At 38.8% G+C, this 20,274-nt stretch overlaps 2 protein-coding genes across 2 annotated transcripts in view; one reads left to right on the plus strand and one right to left on the minus strand.

The window, feature by feature from the left end:
- The window catches only part of LOC128639908 (uncharacterized), a 205,391-nt gene that overhangs the window by 153,135 nt on the left and 31,982 nt on the right, over positions 1 to 20,274 (plus strand).
- CALY (calcyon neuron specific vesicular protein) overlaps positions 1 to 20,274 on the minus strand; it is a 98,418-nt gene that overhangs the window by 63,875 nt on the left and 14,269 nt on the right. The window contains exon 1 of one of the 2 annotated variants that reach the window (XM_053692168.1): positions 9,197 to 9,283. The exons of the other annotated variant lie outside the window; for it this stretch is intronic. The gene's annotated coding sequence lies outside the window, so the exon portion shown is untranslated. Of the gene's footprint in view, positions 1 to 9,196; positions 9,284 to 20,274 lie in introns of those variants that run through there. 2 annotated transcript variants of the gene reach the window in all.

Below are 20,274 nucleotides of genomic sequence, written 5' to 3' on the forward strand. Positions count from 1 at the left end.
AGGTTCAGTATTTCCCAACAGTAAAGAATGATGCCGTGGACTCTCCTCATATTAAGAAGGAAATATACTGTCTTTGGTCAGTAAAATAAACCTTGCATGCAGCACAGACCAGCTTTGCAATGGACCCCTGTCAAATAACTCTCACAGAGTGTCATGATGTTACTGGACATATTCACACATCAAAGAATCAAAACAATTCAGTTCTCACAAATTATTAAAAGGAAACTTCTAATTACCAGATATTTATGTTGTCTTGTTATAGAATAACACATCAGCCAAGTGTAAATATTTTAAAATACTTTTTGTAAATAGCCAAACTTCACCCACCACTTGTCTTATTTGAAGGAGCCAATCAGGGCTTGAGACTGCAAAACGCAAGGCTAAACACAATCATTATGTTAGTATAAAGTGCATTGTGTTGCAGTTTTCTGCTAAAGCCAATTTCAGAAAGTTGCGTAGTAGGGTTAGCTTGAGAAGCTTGCCGTGTGCATTTCCAGTTCTGAAAATTAGTAACTCCACAGTGTTTACTGCACTTTTAAAAGGGCAACATGCCATTCTTTGCAAGCCATGAAGAATGTGGAGGACCACAACATGTCATTCTTTGCATTCAAGGTGTTAAAATAATATATGGAGGATTTCATGAATGTTCCTTTAACATTTTCATACAAAAAATATTCTCTCTTTTATATGCATTATTGATATACATTTTTAATGTACTGTCCCTTTAAGCATTATGTGCAGTTAATGATGCAATTAACAGATTTCTACTCCCTCTCCTCACACAGCCAGCTTATTAGCAGCAGAAAGCTAATACACATCGTCTTGTAACCAGGTGCTAGATGCGTTTCTATGCTCTGCGCTTTGGTTATCTCACACTTCTGCTGCACAGAGACCTCATTGTGCCAGGAAATATTCCATTTGTATGTGATCATTTTCTCTACTTAAAATTAACCATATCATGTCAATTAACTCAACTTAAAAATGTGCATTTTAGCAGTCGATGGGTTAACATTTCAAAACATTTTATTTAAACAAGGCAGGTCAGAACCATCATTTTATTATTGCATGACTAAGAGGAGGGGACGTTGGATATTTAAATAAAAAAACAAGAACAGATGGTGTTATTTCTGCAGGAGATATTATCTGTAGCTCTAGGCTTTCTTGTTAGTACTACTGAAACCACCAATGTTCACCTGAAACTACTTTCTCTAGAAACTGTTAAGCAACATAATAAGCTGAGAACAAATGCTATGGGATTGTATAGAAACTGTACAGCACAAACTTACAAGCAATATGACGGAATCAAAAGCAAGTTTACATTCATAGCAACCATATCCTGTTTTAACACCTGAAACCAAGCACGTGAGAAGGGTTTATAGTAAAAAACAGCTAATATCATCCAAAATAAACACAAAGGCCCCAGTTAGTTAGCCTCCCCAAAAATCAGTCAGGTTATCTCCCATGCATTACTTCTGCATAATATGCTAGCAGGGGATCTAAAAACATCTCACACCCATCACACTTTTGTTCTGTGCGCGGGCGGAGCGGGGGCGTCCAACCTCCGTTCATGTAAATTGTTTTGTATTTAAATTCTTAACTTTCAAAAAAGGATAATCAGGGCAATACCCCTCGGTAGTTACCTCCCAGTTCCTTGCGATCCTACAACAGGACTCTATCACAGACTTTTTAACCATAATTTGATATCGCAGAACACTCTGAATGGGCACTCTGGGAGGACCTGCCATTTTGTGCCGGTAGGCACCTTGCATTTCGACTTTATCCTTAAAAATAACAGCTGTTGTTGTACCTGGCGATCTGGAGCTGCGTCTCCAACCATTTGTAACCTCACTTTTTATCTTACAATAAAGCTGTTTCAAAAAAAAAAACCAGCTAATATCTATCAAAGAGCTACATATGTGGTTTGTTAGACCCCAATAAAGTGCACTTAAAGGGACATAAATCCCCCAAATGTTCTTTCATGGTTGAAATAGGGAGCCAGATGTACTAAGAAACAGACAGACAAGGTTTTGCTGCCTGCCTTGTGCAGCGTCGCCCCCTGTTCTCACGCTCACACTTGTGCGAGAACTGGAACTGTCAATCACCCATAAGGAATGTGTTCACAGTGATTTAGCTTCACCACCTTAGCAGTGTTGTTGTTGTTGAGAAGCAGCAGTCATATGCATAGGGTTGCCACGTATCCAGTACTCAACTGCACAGTCCAGTATTTCCGCAGGTTGTCCAGTAAAACCTATACAAAAATAATGGATGCTTAAATGTCAAGTTTTTTAATATCCCGGAGTGGCAGCTACATTTTAAAGGGCGCCTATGCCTTTCTTCGTCACAAATATGGCCCAGAAAAAAAGTGCACATGCACTGCTCCGTGTGTAACTGGCAGCCAAGAGTAGTAAACAAAAAACAAAAATCGCCTGTCTTATATATTTCTCTTAGTCTCAGGTGTGTTAATATACTGTGTGTGCTACTGGCAGTCGAAGGGGTCAGCTCACTACTCAGTGTGTTACTGGCAACCAAAGGTAAAATCATTAATTTGTGTGTTACTCGCAGCAAAGGGGATAAAAACATCACTCAGTTGTAAAAATAATAAATATGGCATGTTCAAAGGTAGAGCTTTGGATAGGGTCCTTTTTATGACCCCCACCTTCCACCTGTGCCCATTTGCCAACAGGTCATCTGGTATTTTTGTGCAGGACAGCTGGCAAACCTACATACGAATGAGCAAGCCTGCACTGAAGGGCTCAAGAAAAGCATTCACTGCTTAGTAAAAGAAGCCCAGACAATACATTAAAAGAAAAAAAAGTTCCAATTTATTTCTATTATAAAATGTACTTTGTTGAAAAGCAAGTAGGTAGGCTCATGAGTATGCACGTGACCGGAGCACTATATGGCGGCAGTTTTGCAACAATGCTTTTAACAACATTATACATTGTGCAAACACTGGTGTCATATAGTACTCAAAAGCATTCTTGCAAAAATCCTGCCATATAGTTCTCCAAAGATACACACAATACCTAGGTATTCTCTGCAACAAAAAATTGTAATGCACGTGGGATACTCCTCTAACAGACCGAACTCGGCCAGTAGTCTTGTTATCCCGGCATCGAGCCGGAAAGATAGGGAATAAATGAGCAGAGCGGCACTCACCACAGGCAGGACAGCACAAGGCAAATTACAAGAATGGTTAGGCAGGCAGGATTCGGCAACAGTAAAACAGTCCAAGGACAAACCACTAGAATGGTCAGGCAGGCAGGGTATGGCAACAATAAATCAGTCCAGCAATTCAGGGGTTAAACAGGTAGCGTAGTGAGACAGGCAGGGTTCAGCAACAATATATCAGTCCAGCAATTCAGTGGTTAACCAGGTAGTGTAGTAAGACAGGCAGGGGTCAGCAACAATATAACAGTTCAGCAAACGATCTATCACTCCTAGGAGTACACGAAGTAGCACCTATACTTGGGCAGTGACAGATCGTTTGCTGCCTGTTTAAATAACTGGAGGATTGGTGCCACAAGAACGGTCGGCATCAGGAGCGTGCGGCGATGACGTCAGTGCCGCACGCATCCAGAGCCGACACAGCCCTAGGCAACGAGCAAGAGGAAGACGCCGCGCCCCTAGCAACGGTGCGGCGTGACAAAAATACTGTGAGAACAAAGTAAAAGTTGTAATAGCAGTAACCCGGAAATGTTTATAAAATTGTACACTTTATTTAAATCATGAAGGGAAAAATGGGTTTCATGTCCCTTATTCCTTATATTGGAGCTACCACATAAGCATTTTACAGGATATAAAGCATTTACAACGCAGTATATCATTTTCAAAACTTTGAACGCTACCAATAAGGTTCTTTTTCCCTCTTGTAATAAAAAATAAGAATAAAAAACTTTTTTTTTTAAAAACTGCCACAAATAGGACCATACGCCTCATCTGACGGACGCGCACCCATTGGGCATGACAATTCTTGTTTATCAAGTAACTGATTTTGTGCGTGCACAATGTGTACGCTTTAATCAGCAGCTCCAGATTCTATGAGATCAGCAATAAAAAAATAAAAGGCAAAAGGAGCATTTTTAGTCAATACTTAGATAAGTTTTTTTTAAATGGTATCCTGGGGTTAAAACAGTGGTCTCTTGTTTTCTTTTTTCTTTCTTTGTTCATTCTTTTTTCTATTTTTATTCTCCTTATTTTGACCAATTCAAATATAGAATATGATATTGATTGAATTTATGTTGATGTTAACTAATGTATTTATTGTCCTACACTTAGGTCTGTGATTGTGGATTTTTGTTGCCATTGATGTTAAGACTGAATCTATGTTACTGTTTATTAAGAAACAAAAATTATGCTTACCAGATAATTTCCTTTCCTTCTGTATGAGGAGAGTCCACGGCTTCATTCCTTACTTGTGGGAATACAGAACCTGGCCACCAGGAGGAGGCAAAGACACCTCAGCCAAAGGCTTAAATACCTCCCCCACTTCCCTCATCCCCCAGTCATTCTGCCGAGGGAACAAGGAACAGTAGGAGAAATATCAGGGTATAAATGGTGCAGGAAGAACAAAACAAAAATTTAGGTCTGCCCAACGGAGACTACGGGTGGGGGCCATGGACTCTCCTAATACAGAAGGAAAGGAAATTATCTGGTAAGCATAATTTATGTTTTCCTTCTTAATATGAGGAGAGCCAACGGCTTCATTCCTTACTTGTGGGAAACATATACCCAAGCTCTAGAGGACACTGAATGAAAACGGGAGGGTAAAAAAGGAGAGACGGACCCTATTTTGAGGGCACCACAGCCTGCAAAACCTCTCTCTCAAAAGCAAAAACATAAAATTTGTAAAATTTTGAAAAGTTATGTAAGGAGGACCAGGTAGCCGCCCTACAAATCTTCTCCATAGAGGCCTCATTCTTAAAGGCCCAGGATGAAGCCACAGCTCTAGTAGAATGAGCTGTAATCCTCTGAGGAAGCGTATGTCCCGCTGTCTCATGTGCCATGTGAATAATACTCCTCAACAAAAAAGATAAGGAAGTGGAAGAGGCCTTCTGCCCTCTACGCTTCACAGAATAGACAACAAACAAGGAAGAAGTCTGTCTAAAATCCTTTGTAGCTTGAAGATAGAATTTCAAAGCTCGAACCACATCCAAATTATCAAGTAACCGTTCCTTCGGCAAAGAAGGATTAGGACACAAGGAAGGAACCACAATCTCCTGATTGATGTTACGATTAGAAACAACCTTAGGAAGAAAACCCAACCCAGTACGAAGAACAGCCTTATCAGCATGAAAAACTAGGTAAGAAAGCTCACATTGCAAGGCCATCATCTCAGAAACTCTGCATGCTGAAGCAATAGCCAGTAGAAAAAGAATCTTCCAAGATAGTAATTTAATGTCAATCGAATGCTTAGGCTCAAACGGAGCCCTCTGCAAAACGAAAGGCAAAGAATGACTGGGGGGTGAGGGAAGTGGGGGAGGTATTTAAGCCTTTGGCTGGGGTGTCTTTGCCTTCTCCTGGTGGCCAGGTTCTGTATTCCCAAAAGTAAGGAATGAAGCTGTGTACTCTCCTCATATTAAGAAGGAAATAAAACATTAAAAAAAAAAAAAAAAAACAGTATTATACATATTTATGTATTTATGTTCCATTAAATTGTGTTGGGGAGGATCAAATAAATCATTTTTTTTTTATTTTCGTCAGTACCTTCCAATGCATAAAATATGGTGAAGGATAGTAAGATATAAAAAAGTTTTAATACAAGTCAAGAGGTTGTATTCTTAACTTTTTTCCATATTCTATGTTAATCCTCATGCCCCACAAGCTCCCATTTCTTCCTCCACTGTGCTAGTCACCTGAACAGCCGCTATACTGGCACATGATAAATTCTTTAACACTCATGTTCACACCTTGCAGTGCTTCTGTAAAGATTGAACATAGCAATGAGACGTTGTGAGTATACCATGAACAGCAATTTACTAAAGGCCTATGCACACAAGAGGGTTAAACAGTGATGTGCATCGTACTATGAAGTATTTTACCGGTTGTATAACCCCTAACTCATTCACTACTAAATGTGTTTGCAGGATATTGTGACACCAAGAAGAGTAAAATAGATCCATCTTCCTAACATCAGGTTAAAAATGAAGGATATCTTAATCTTGGTACTTGAGGGCAAATGCTAACTGCAAACCAACATGGCCCACATATGCCTGTACTTCAGCAGGGTTATTCTTCAGATCTGACCCAGATTGGCATGAAAGGTTCCGTTTGCCAATTTTAAGAAAAACGTCATGCTACAAAGTAAAGCCAAGATGGCTGCTTGCTGAATTAACGGGATATGAAAAACAATTTTTTTTCATGATTCAGATAGAGCATGTCATTTTAAACAATTTTCAAACTTACTTGTATTATCAAACGTTCTTCATTCTTTTGATTGAAAAGCAGGTTGGAAAGCACAGGAGCGTTAACGTGCACTACATGGCAGCAGTTTTGCAAGAATGCTATACATTTGCAAGAGTACTAGATGGTAGCACTTGCCACGTAGTGCACTAGACCTGCACACATTACCTACCTAGAAGAATTCAATGAGGATAGTAAATTGAAATCTTTTTTTTAATATTATATGATCTGTCTGAATCATTTGGGGTAAGGCTGGCAGGTGTCAAACAGGTGTCAAACATTCCAGTATTTAAACTGCTTGCCCAATAAAAATATGTTTAAAATATGGACATTAATATACAGTAACTGACAGTGCTTACAGAAGAAAGGTCTAATCTGATGTCCAGTGTTGGCTTATAGATGTCAGGGGCTACATCAATCTGATCGAAGGCCTTGTAGCAGATATGTGCTTCACAATAATGGGTTTAATTTGATGTCTACTATGCATATAACTGGCATGACTTACAGGCAATGGGGGTCTGATCTGAGGTCCAATGTAGCTATATGACTACTTTCCCTCTTTTTTTAATAATAGAATACGTTTATATATATATATATAGGGGTTTTATGTTGTTTTTACAATTAATGGTGATGTTGAGGAATACAATACATAGGGAATAAATTGCATGCGAAAATTTGTGCTAAGGGTTACATTAACCCCTTCACGCCACTAGAATGTTCCATGCCATCCTAACAGAGCTGGGCTTTAATGACGTTATACCGCGTCCTGCAGCTTCCTCCTTTGACGAAGACAAGGACCGGCCAGGGGGGCATGCCTAGCAGTGTAGGCAGTCCCCCATGATCAGTTCCTGGCCTTGAAATCACGTGATCGCATCGACGATCGTGTGATTTAATTTCTACTAATAGTGTTTACATCGGAACTTCTTGTAATAATAAACAGCAAATAAATACTAAAAGTAATGATGTATTCAGAGCAAAAAATAGCCTGAGAATAAAATGCAGATGTATTTATTAAAAGTTTAAACCCCCTCCATACCCCAAAGCCATTGAACCCCAGTTAAAGTCTACTTGGAAGCCACGAGCGTTGTAGCTCTTCAGCAGGCCTCAGCCATTTATTGGAAGCTATATATTCCTGCCTCTTCTGATTGGCTCACCAATCATGTTAAGTTATTTCTAGATGATATTGACTATAGTGGCCATTACAAAAATACAGTGGACAAACTAGCTAACAGAAAGTCTTTCATGCTGTAGACACAAGAATGCATGTAATCACAGAGATTACTTTCAAGGAAGTTATAGGGACAGGAAACCCCAAAATGTTCTTTCATTTAGATAGAACATATAATTTGAAATAACTTTCCAATTTATTTATATTATCAAATTTGCTTCATTATCTTATCCTTTGCTGAAGGAACAGCATTGCACTACTGCAAGTTAGCCAATCACAGACAAATGTGTGCAGGCACCAATCAGCATCTAGATCCCACTAGTGTAGGCTATGTACATATTCTTTTTCAACAAGGGATACATTTGAAAATAGAAGTGAATTTAAAAGTGTCTTAAAATGACATGCTCTATCTGAATCATGCACGTTTAATTTTGACTTTCCTATTCCTTTAAAAAGCTACAGATGCCATCTGACATAAAATGCTTCTCTATAAATATATATATATTTTTTTTTAATGTAACAATGTTTTAAGGCAACAAATATATATTTTTCATTACATTTTTAAATGTTTCACAGAATTTTTACTCATGCACTAAAACAATAACATATTTTGGTTATGATTTATCTTTATTATAGAAAAAAATATTTGCAGAAAGCTACATTATAGAAGAAAAGATTCCAAATTATATCGGAAAAACAAACCACCAAATTGTTGCACTGACTCATAGAGTACTGCAAAAAAACCTAGGACATTTTGGATGCAGAGAAAAAAAAAAAAAAAAAAAAGATCAAATAAAAAAAAAAATCAACTGAAGACGTACATTTTCGATAAATATTTATGCATCTGCATCGTTTTATATTGCTGCATGTCAGAACAGGACATCAAAACTGAAACCTAATTGATGAAATATTCAATATCTTTTAAAGATCTTTTAGTCCTTTGTGATGTTTTCTGGGGTTTTTTGCAACAATATTTTTTACAATTAAGAACAAAAGAACAATGAAGAAAATTATATATATATATTTTTTTTTTTTAAATGCTTTCTAGCTTGAACACATAAAGGAAAGAAACCACAGCCTGCCCTGTTTAGTTAACAAAGGAGCACAATCTGGAGAATAGACTTATGCAGATCTCTTGCAGCAAATGGATTAAAGCAACCTTTATAAAATATAATACAAATATAACCAGTAAAATTTTAATTATCTACAAAAAATAAATGGTCTTTTAAATAATATTTAAAAATGACAATTTTTTTGTACATATCCAAAAATATTACAGAATAAGCCCCAAACAAAAAGAAAGGTGCTACTCTGTAAATGAAATAACATATCTAGGAATAAACAAACATTTAAGATTAAAGTAATATACGAGACAGGTGGTTTAACCATTTCATTCCCACGAGGGTTTAAAAGACACTGCCACACATGTTAATTTACAACATTTTACAGCGCACAAAAAGGAAAACAGTTGCTAAAGCCTATTTGATTCAGATCCCCCTCAGTGCAATGCATTGTCAGTCTAACCAAAATACATGATCTCTATCGATTGGGGGAACAAAGTGAAATACTGGTGCTTTATTGCAGCACTGATAGGGTTAATGCAGACCGCCCTGACCCCAGAATTACCTCTCGCTCCAGGGTGGTGGGAGAGCTGCGGTGTAGGATCGGGTGCGCCTGTCAGGACGTGTGTGTGCGTATGTTTGTGTGTGTCTGTGCAGAATCTGACGGAGACTGGTTGCCATGGTGATGTTTTCTCAGACTGTCTCCCAAAGGGTGGGCTTAGAGACTCCATCTCTATAAACCTGACAAAGCTATATAGGCCAGTTGCTTCCCATAGCTATATAACCTGCAGCTATAAATCATATAATTCATAAAAAGTATTTATGTTCACACATTCAGTAAACACTGCATTATCAAGGTAATGTCAGGTACTAGAGAGGGTCAATAAACTACAGCAAGGAAAAACATTCATGTCAAGATCCTCAGTATATATTAAAGATATATCAATTGTAATGCAAGATTTTGTTTCACAGTTTCAAAATGAACTTGACAAGTTGTTTGACCAAATTTAGTTAATTTCTGGCTGTGAAGTCTAAGACAACAATAGATCCACCTCTTAAAGGGCCATGATACCCAAATGTTGAAACACTTAAAAGTGATGCAGTATAGCTGTAAAAAGCTGACTAGAAAATATCACCTGAACATCTCTATGTAAAAAAGAAAGACATTTTACCTCAAAAGTTCCTCAATAGCTACATCCCATTGTAAAGGACTTCTAAGCAGCAAATCAGTATGCCTGTCCCAGGACAGCTAAGGGATTGAGCCTCGTGCACTCTCATGCTATTTCCCTATTCAGTGTAAGGAAGTTTACTATGAAATCTCATTAAAGTTAAGTTAAATCTCATGAGATCACAGAAAAATAGTTCATGACCTCAGCACTACTGATGCTGATTGGCTGCTGTTCATTTTTTTTTTTTTTTACCTGCAGCTGGGCAATAACTGAGTATAACTTTTTACACAGAACTTACTCTGCTGAGTTGAGGAAATTGTGAGGTAAAATATCTTCCTTTTTTACATAGAGATGCTCAAGTCAGGTGATATTTTCCTGTCAGCTTTTTACAGTTATACTGCATCAGTTTCAAGTGATTTAGCATATGAGGTTTATGTCCCTTTAACATTATAGGGACACTAAATTCAAAATATAATTCCCTGTAAAACTTTTAATGTCAGAATTAAACTTTAAAGGGACATTAAACACTAAATACATGCTAGATAGAATGATGCAATCAAAGAAAAGATTAGTCCATCACTAACATGTAGATGTATTTTTTAAAGTTTCATTAGTTGTTTAAAAAGTGACAAAATAAGTGTAAAGTTTTAGTGTCTATAAAACACTGGGAGCTGCCATGTTGTAACTTGTGTTGCCTTCTCTGCTGTGGCCAATTATAGACAGTTATAAATAGGTCACTAGAGTGTGCAGCCAATGGTTGTGCTGGATTTAACAGTGTTCTGCACTTCCATTTCTAACAGGAACTGAAAAGCTCACAATTTCAGAATGGAATTACAGGCAAATAGGAAAAAATAAATAATGAAAGTATATTGCAGAGTTGTTTTATATATACAATGTATCATTTTATATTACCATCTCAAAGTGTTTAATGTCCCTTTAATGGTTCAGCAGCATGCAATTTACCCTTTCACTACCAGGAATTTCAGAGAAAAACTTGCCCAAAGTACCAGAGAATTTTTAGCATTTTTGCGATCACTCTGATTAAACAGAAATAGAGTTTTTGATTTACCTATGAAAACTATATATTTTTTTAAGTAGACAACGCAAGGTATTGACCTAGGGCGATTTTGGTATATTTGATGCCACCATTTGACCGCCGGATAAAATCATATTAAAAAAAAATGTCTGTCTGCCAGTACCCAGTTTATTTATTTATTTTAAATTATTTTTTTTATTTATTTAGATTTTTTTTCTGTTGTGTAGTGATGCCCCCTACCTCCACCCTCCCCGTGATCATTAATTATGCTCCCTTCCCCTTTTTTTCTGTAGTGTAGCTTACCATCCCTCCCTCTCCCTTAAAAAAAACTGTAGCGTAGAGCCCCTCCCCCTTTGTCTCTGTGCTGCCTACCCACCTTCCCTCTTGCACTTTCCGCCGGTACAAGAAGCTGATTGTTACAGATGGTGACACACACAGTGTCACTGTCTGTAATTATCAGGCATATGCCTTCATATGTAACCGGTGCACCAATCGTGCTCCAGTTCCATATGCAGGCAGGTGCCTGGAGCTCACTCAGGAACTCCAGTTCTCGGCTGTGATGGAGTTCCTGCAGCTCAGACGTATATATATATGTTATGCGCAGAGGCGTAACTAGGTGCAAGAATACAAGAAGGCCCCCCCCCAAAAAAAAAAATGTGAATTTGATACTTTTCTTTTTTTTTTTATTTCGGGTTTCACTTTAGAACTGAATCAGGGACACATCACAAAAAATATTTGAGAAGAATACATGAATGTGGGCGTGCACTAGAAACACTTGTACAAGAGCCAGATAAAACAAACAATTTGAGATGTAGAGACCAAGGACACCTTCATATCAATCTAGCAACATAAAAAAAAAACATAAACAGCCAAGATGGGTGATTGGTGGCCTCTTGAATGGCATTGACAAATGATGGACTTTCAAATGGTCTTGTAAAATTCCATCACTGACTTAGTTTTATAATAAACCAAACAAACAAAAAGATGATGACCATAAATAACAAGAAATGGATAAGTGGTGTATGGTGCAATATCTCATAATTAACATAAAACATAGTGAAATGTATAGAGCTATTTTTAGATGGACTGTGAAATTATATAAGGTACAAACAGTAAATATCTTAGCCAAATTATTATTTAAAACTATTTCACCAGTCCACCAATCCAGGTGCAAATAACTTTAACAGCCAAAATCATCAATGGGCAATAACCATGGAAAGGGTTATTGGTTTTAAATAGCAATATATTAAAAATGGCAATCTTACTATATAAATATATAATTTACTACAAGCAACACAATACCATGTGTTCTAACCATAATGTAAGCCAACCTTGCAATGAATTAATCACTGTTTTTAAAGACCACAAACAAAACCATTCCAAAGCATCCTAAGTATCTATTAACAGTTTGCAGTAAGAATGACTGGGTTCAGAATAAAATTGGGTTATGCGCATCACTAATATTTCACAAGAGTACTTGGTTGATAAGACTAATATAAAGGAAGTCATGCTTCTACACCAGTCTATGGGTCACAAAGACTACACATATTAAAAGGATGCTTTAACCCCTTACAGGCCAGAAAGGACTGCAAGGCATTGATTCCTCTTCTGAAGACTAGGAGCTAGTAATGCTATCTACCACTCTTACTTTCTGCCTGCTGAATGCAGTGTACCAGCATTGGGACAGGGAAGATGCAAAAGTGCCATTTTGGAGCCTCATCTCATCCTCCTTTTGCTCCTCAGCCTATGTGGTGGTGGCGGCTGCATGTCCAGGACAGGGGTAAGATATTTGGAGGAAAGGTAACCGATATAGGGGTAGAAATAAGAGATACACAAAATGAATGTTGCGCACGGAGGCGTGCTTGTTGATGCTTGTGTCCACATACTGTACTTCCGGGTCACATGCTCCGGGGGCTGCTGAGAGGGTGGTGAGACTAGAGGGGATGACTGTGATGCGCTTGATCAAATAATGCGCTCCCGCTGTACTCCACTCTAGCACAGCAAGATTCTCAGTCAGCGTATTACCTCAAAGGCACAATGTCCTTACTGCACAGGAGACAAAAACAGAAATAATAATAAAAAAAAATTTGTGCTGAAGCTGGGCCCCCCTGAGGATGGACCTCCAGGGCCGGTCTCAGTCCCGACCTCTGCATCCCTGATAGTTCCGTCACTGGTTATGAGGTACAATAGGCAAAGTACCGCATGACATATATATACAACTTTTTGGATTAAGAGGTTAAAAGGGACATAATACCCAAAAAATTTCTTTCATGCTTAAGATAAATCATACAATTTTAAACATCTTTCCAGTTTACTTCTATTATCAAATTATCATTGTTTTCTTGTTATCCTTTTTTGGAAAAGCAAGAAGGTAAGATCAGGAGTGTACATGCGTCTACAGTACTACTATATATGGCAGCAGTTTTACAACAATGTTACACATTAGCAAGAACACTAGATGGCAGCACTCGTTCCTGCCATTTAGTGCTCCAGACATGCGCACGTTACTTATACAGATTTCTCTTCAACAAAGAATAACATGAGGACAAAGCAAATAATAGAAGTAAATTGGAAACTTTTTAAATATTGCATGCTCTGTCTGAAACATTGTGGGTTTCATGTCCTTTTAAAGAGTCTATTTAATTTACTTCTATTATCGAATTGACATAGACAAATGTCTAGGGATTCCAGGAGAAGATGAAAATAATAATAAGTTTCCCAAATTATTGCACAACTTAGTTATTTATATTTGTTTTTTCACACAAAAAGGAAATTTATTCTTACCTGATAAATTTGTTTCTTTTACGATATGATAAGTCCACGGATTTCATCCTTACTTGTGGGATATCGCCTCCTGGTCAGCAGGAGGCAAAGAGCACCACAGTCATTCGACCGAAGTTAGGAAGAGAAAGGAAAAGCCAAGGTGCAGAGGTGACTGAAGTTTAACAAAATTAAAGACCTGTCATATAAAAATAGGGTGGGCCATGGACTCATCGTATCGTAAAAGAAACAAATTTATCAGGTAAGAATACATTTCCTTTTCTTTTGCAAGATACGATGAGTCCACGGATTTCATCCTTACTTGTGGGATACAATACCAAAGTTATAGTACACGGATGAAAGGGAGGGACAAGACAGGGAACCTAAACTGAAGGCACCACTGCTTGAAGAACTTTTCTCCCAAAAACAGCCTCAGACGAGCCAAAAGTATCAAATTTGGAAAATTTGGAAAAAGTGTGAAGAGACGACAAAGTTGCAGCTTTGCAAATCTGTTCAACAGAAGAATCATTTTTGAATGCCCATGAGGAAGCCACAGCCCTAGTGGAATGGGCCGTAATTCGTTAAGGAGACTGCTGTCCAGCAGTCTCATATGCAAAACGGATGATACTCTTCAGCCAAAAAGAAAGAGAGGTAGCCGTAGCTTTCTGACCCCTACGTTTCCCTGAAAAAACGACAAACAAGGAAGACGATTGCCAAAAATCCTTAGTCGCCTGTAAGTAAAACTTCAAGGCACGGACCACGTCCAAATTATGTAACAGACGCTCCTTCTTAGAAGAAGGATTAGGACACAAGGAAGGAACAACAATTTCCTGATTAATATTTTTATTTGAAACAACCTTAGGAAGAAACCCAGGTTTGGTACGTAACACCACCTTATCAGAATGAAAAATAAGATAAGGAGAATCACATTGCAACGCTATGGATCTATCATAAGATCCAACTCCGGCCTGCTCCATCTGAGAATCAGGTTGGCAAATACCTCCAGATGAAGTTCCCATTCTCCCGGATGAAATGTCTGCCTGTTCAGAAAATCCGCTTCCCAGTTGTCCACACCTGGGATGTGGATCGCCGACAGATAACAAGAGTGAGCCTCCGCCCACTGAATTATCTTGGCAACTTCTGTCATCGCTAAGGAACTCCTTGTTCCACCCTGATGAGGCGCCTACCTGCTCCTTGGGACTCCGATATCTCAGTCCCCAAGTTTACCCTGCCAAAGACCGCTTGCTTCAATAGATAACCACGCGGTCTTGGCAGCTAGCAAACAGATACGCTTCCTGTAAGGACTCTGTAGAGACTAACTGCGCGGTTTGCCAGAGCGTGCAAAGCTAACTCCGCCCATCGTGGGTGTGAACCAACACACCCGTGTAAACGGCCAAAAAAACGCGCTCCGTATGCTGTAGCCTAAGTAGCTGAATAACACCATGTGGTTAAACAATAAAAAATGTACCCAACACACGGTCCAGAACCTCAACTACCCCTACACTGTAGTCTACAAAAACTCATGTTGACAATTGAGGGTCCCCAGCGTCAAGTCCACACAGTTGCGCATAAGAAGCCACTCTAAATACAAAGAGATATTTTTTCAGTGCCCCATAAATTTATTGAGACTCTTTGCTTGTATGAATCAAACAAAATTCCCATGTTCTGAACATCCGCCACCGCATCTTCCCATGTAGATAATAGGGAAACCCTGAGGTGTATGTGACACTTAGGAAGTCAGAGGGGTAAAATAGCAGCGGTGTCTGAGGTAATTCTGTCCCAGAAATTAAAGCTGCACATACCTTAGTGCTGATCAACAGCATGAAAGTCCCACAGCATCAAGAAGTCTTCTTTTCTTCCTGTCATTCTGTGGAGACATGCAGGGCCTTAGTTAATAATTGCTAAGACCATCAGGAAAAAGGGCAGCACACAGTATGGGAGGCGCAGTGAGAAATTAATCCCACCAGTTCCCAATGCTTTAAAGCCACCTGTAGCTCTGCTATCTAGAGACTGACAAGGAATATGGCTACACCCTGAGTAAAACGGCACTCACTGGTACCATTTTAAAAATAATACACTCTTGATTGAAGAATCTAAACTAACACCTCACTCCTACCTCTTCCTACACTAACACAGGCAAAGAGAATGACTGGGGAGGGAGGGAAGGGAGGAGCTATGTATACAGCTCTGCTGTGGTGCTCTTTGCCTCCTCCTGCTGACCAGGAGGCATATCCCACAAGTAAGGATGAAATCCGTGGACTCATCGTATCTTGTAAAAGAAAAGATTTTACTGGAAACTTGAACCTTTAGGGTTAGAAATGCACATGGAGAAGTATAAGTCACTTCAAACTCAATTAAAGTTGTGATGAATTAAAGGGACACTGAACCCCAATTTTTTTCATGATTCAGATAGAGCATGCAATTTTAAGCAACGTTCTAATTTACTCCTATTATCAATTTTTCTTCATTCTCTTGGTATCTTTATTTGAAAATCAAGACTGTAAGTTTAGAAGCCGGACCATTTTTGGTGAAAAACCTGGGTTGTTCTTGCTGATTGGTGGATGAATTCACCCACCAATAAACAAGTGCTGTCCAGTGTTCTGAGCCAAAAATTGACTGGCTCCTTAGCTTAGATGCCTTATTTTTCCAATAAAGATAGCAAAAGAACGAAGAAAAATCGATAATAGAAGTAAATTAGAAAGTTGCTTAAAATTGCATGCTCTATCTGAATCATGAAAGAAAAAATTTGGGTTCAGTGTCCGTTTAAGTTAATGCTTCAAATATTTTCCCAGACACAAGATATATGCAAAACTGTGAGATAACCCTGTAAGGTAGGAAGTCCCCAGTGACCTTTGTAACAATAAAGACCTGGCTAATGCATTATACTATGAACCAGCATTATGTATAGAAAACAGAGATTTTTTTATTGGGTTTTGAAGTTCTCTCAGTGATATCAAAATGTGCTGTTTTTTCAGGGAAATAGAAATTAGGAAAGGGCCCCCGCAGTCTCACACTGACCAAATGTATGCAAATTAACATGGTAGCCTGCCTCCCTGCCCTGCCCCCACCGGGCCCCTAAACCTACAGGGTCAGAACCCCTAACATAAAGGGCCAGAGAAAGGGCCCCCAACCTCCAGGGCCAGACCCCACACTCCATGGCCCTCACAGTGACAGACAGCCAACAGGGCCCCCCCACACACACTCTAGGCCCCCCAAGCAATAAACCCCCACTAACCACTTAGTTACTGATAGGGCAACTGTCAACCCAAGCTTAAGCAGCACACCTGAAGCCATGGAGATGCCATTTGTGTGCCCCCCTAAATGCTGGGCCAATGGTCCAAGTCCTATTTGCCCAGCTGCTCAGTCCCTCCCTGTTTTACCGTGCCATATGACACTCCTGTGGATGCAGCTATTATGTGTAATGTAATTCTCCAGTCACCTACAAACATGTCATTAATTGTTTCCATGTTTTCTTTAGTGACAAATGTTATTGGGATGACCAGGGATAGGGGTAGATTCAGATAATTCTCTTACCAGCTAAAACTCCCAACAAATTATTGGTATATTGACCTATCCTTGTATAGCAGGACAGTTCTGTGTGATATTATGAAGGGTTAACTATTACACCGTATAATTAGTTTGTAATATAAACACAAGGGGATGAGGAAATTAGCGCAAAAGCATCTTCACACACTTCCCAGCTCACAAAAGGAGAGATGAGGCGATATGAATATTCAGTGACAGAGCGTGATATCCTTTGATCATTAGCAAATTATTCCACTGTTCAACAGTCGTTAAAAATGAAGTGATGCTTTAAATTCTTAATGATTTTCAGTTAAAGTAAGGAAGAGAGAATGTTTTATTAATCTATTGATGTACGTATTTATGCCTTATTATTCATGTCTATATATAGAGACATTATTAACCATTTATATGCTCATCAGGTCATTTAAGTTAAGGACATGTGCATTGAAAATGTAGGTTAAAGGGACAGTATACTCCAGAATTTGTATGGTTTAAAAAAATATAGATAAGCCCTTTATTTCCCATTCCCCAGTTTTGCATATACTTTTTATCTCTGTGATTACCTTGTATCTAAGCCTCTACAGACTGCCCCCTTATTTTCGTCTTTTGACAGACTTGCATTTTATCCAATCAGTACTGACTCATAACTAACTCCACAATGTAATCTATTTGGCACACATGAACTAGCGCTGTCTAGTTGTGAAAAACTGTCGGTCTTCAACTGCTTACAAACTAGCATATGAGCCTACCTAGGTTTAGCTTTTAACAAAGAATACCGAATTTTATGATAAAAGTACATTGGAAAGTTGTTTTAAATTGCATGCCCTATCTGAATCATGAAAGTTTAATTTTAATTTAGGATTCTCTTATGCTTTATGGCTCCAGACTTTGGTCGGATGACAGTTGCTTCTTACATTGCGGAATGCAGGCTCGCATATGTGAGAGCTCAAAAGCAGCACCCTCTGCCTAAAGGGTGCTGCTTTTAAACATTCATGATTTAGACATTCATGATTTAGACAGAGCATACTATTTTAAAAAACTTTCCAATTTACTTATATTATTTAATTTGCTTCCTTCTCTTGTTATCCTTTGCTGAAAGGTTTATCTAGGTAAGCTCAGGAGCAGCAAATAACCTAGGTTCTAGCTGCTTATTAGTGGCTGCATATATATATATATATATATATATATATACACAGTATCTTACAAAAGTGAGTACACCCCTCACATGTTTGTAAATATTTTATTATATCTTTTCATGTGACAACACTGAAGAAATGACACTTTCCTACAATGTACAGTAGTGCGTGTAAAGCCTGTATAACAGTGTAAATTTGCTGTCCCCTCAAAATAATTCCAGCGCTACGGAATTTGGCGGCGCTATACAAATAAATGATGATAATAATAATAATAACTCAACACACAGCCATTAATGTCTAAACCGTTGTCAACAAAAGTGAGTACACTCCTAAGTGGAAATGTCCAAATTAGGCCCAATTAGTCATTATGTGACTCGTTAGTGTTACAAGGTCTCAGGTGTGAATGGGGAGCAGGTGTGTTAAATTTGGTGTTATCTCTTTCACATTCTCGCATACTGGTCACTGGAAGTTCAACATGGCACCTCATGGCAAAGAACTCTCTGAGGATCTGAAGAAAAGAATTGTTGCTCTACATCAAGATGGCCTAGGCTATAAGAAGATTGCCAAGACCCTGAAACTGAGCTGCAGCACAGTGGACAACAAGACCATACAGAGGTTTCAAAGGACAGGTTCCACTCAGAACAGGCTTCGCCATAGAAGTTGAGTGCATGTGCTCAGCGTCATATCCAGAGGTTGTCTTTGGGAAATAGACTTATGAGTGCGGCCAGCATTGCTGCAGAGGTTGAAGGGGTGGGGGGTCAGCCTGTCAGTGCTCAGACCATATGCCACACACTGCATCAAATTGGTCTGCATGGCTGTCGTCCCAGAAGGAAGCCTCTTCTAAAGATGATGCACAAGAAAGTCCGCAAACAGTTTGCTGAAGACAAGCAGACTAATGACATGGATTACTGGAACCATGTCCTGTGGTCCGATGAGACCAAGATAAAGTTATTTGGTTCAGATGGTGTCAAGCGTGTGTTGCGGCAACCAGGCGAGGAGTACAAAGACAAGTGTGTCTTGCCTACATTCAAGTATGGTGGTGGGAGTGTCATGGTCTGGGCCTGCATGAGTGCTGCCGGCACTGGGGAGCTACAGTTCATTGAGGGAACCATGAATGCAGAGCATGATCCCCTCCCTTCAGAGACTGGGCCGCAGGGCAGTATTCCAACATGATAACGACCCCAAACACACCTCCAAGATGACCACTGTCTTGCTAAAAAAGCTGAGGGTAAAGGTAATGGACTGGCCAAGCATGTCTCCAGACCTTAACCCTATTGAGCATCTGTGGGGCATCCTCAAACGGAAGGTGGGGAAGAGCAAGGTCTTTAACATCCACCAGCTCTGTGGGCCCCATTTGGATATTTCCACTTAGGGGTGTACTCACTTTTGTTGCCAACGGTTTAGACATTAATGGCTGTGTGTTGAGTTATTTTGAGGGGACAGCAAATTTACACTGTTATACAGGCTGTACACTCACTACTTTACATTGTAGCAAAGTGTCATTTCTTCAGTGATGTCACATGAAAAGATATAATAAAACATTTCCAAAAATGTGAGGGGTGAGATACTGTATGTATATATATATATATATATATATATATATATATATATATATATATATATATATAATGATCGTCATTGGCTCATCCATGTGTTCAGTTAGAAATCAGTAGTGCATTGCTGCTCCTTCAACAAAAGATAGCAAGAGAAAGAAACAAATTTGATAATAGAAGTTAACTGGAAAGTTGTTTAAAATTGTATGTTCTACTTAAATCATGGAAGAAAAATGTTGTGTTTCATGTCCCTTTAAAGGACCACTAAATACAGTAGAATTGAATGATTGACAATCATTGACAAATGCACAATAAAAACTACAATGTAATAGCGCTTACTTTGAATTTGAAATGAGAAGTAGAATATTTTAATCCAATCCAATTTTCCATCCCCCTGTATCATGTGACAGTCATCAACCAATCACAAAATGCATATATGATTATATAATGCACTTCTGCACATG

Source organism: Bombina bombina, chromosome 9, assembly GCF_027579735.1.
Source record: "Bombina bombina isolate aBomBom1 chromosome 9, aBomBom1.pri, whole genome shotgun sequence".
NCBI lineage: Eukaryota > Metazoa > Chordata > Amphibia > Anura > Bombinatoridae > Bombina > Bombina bombina.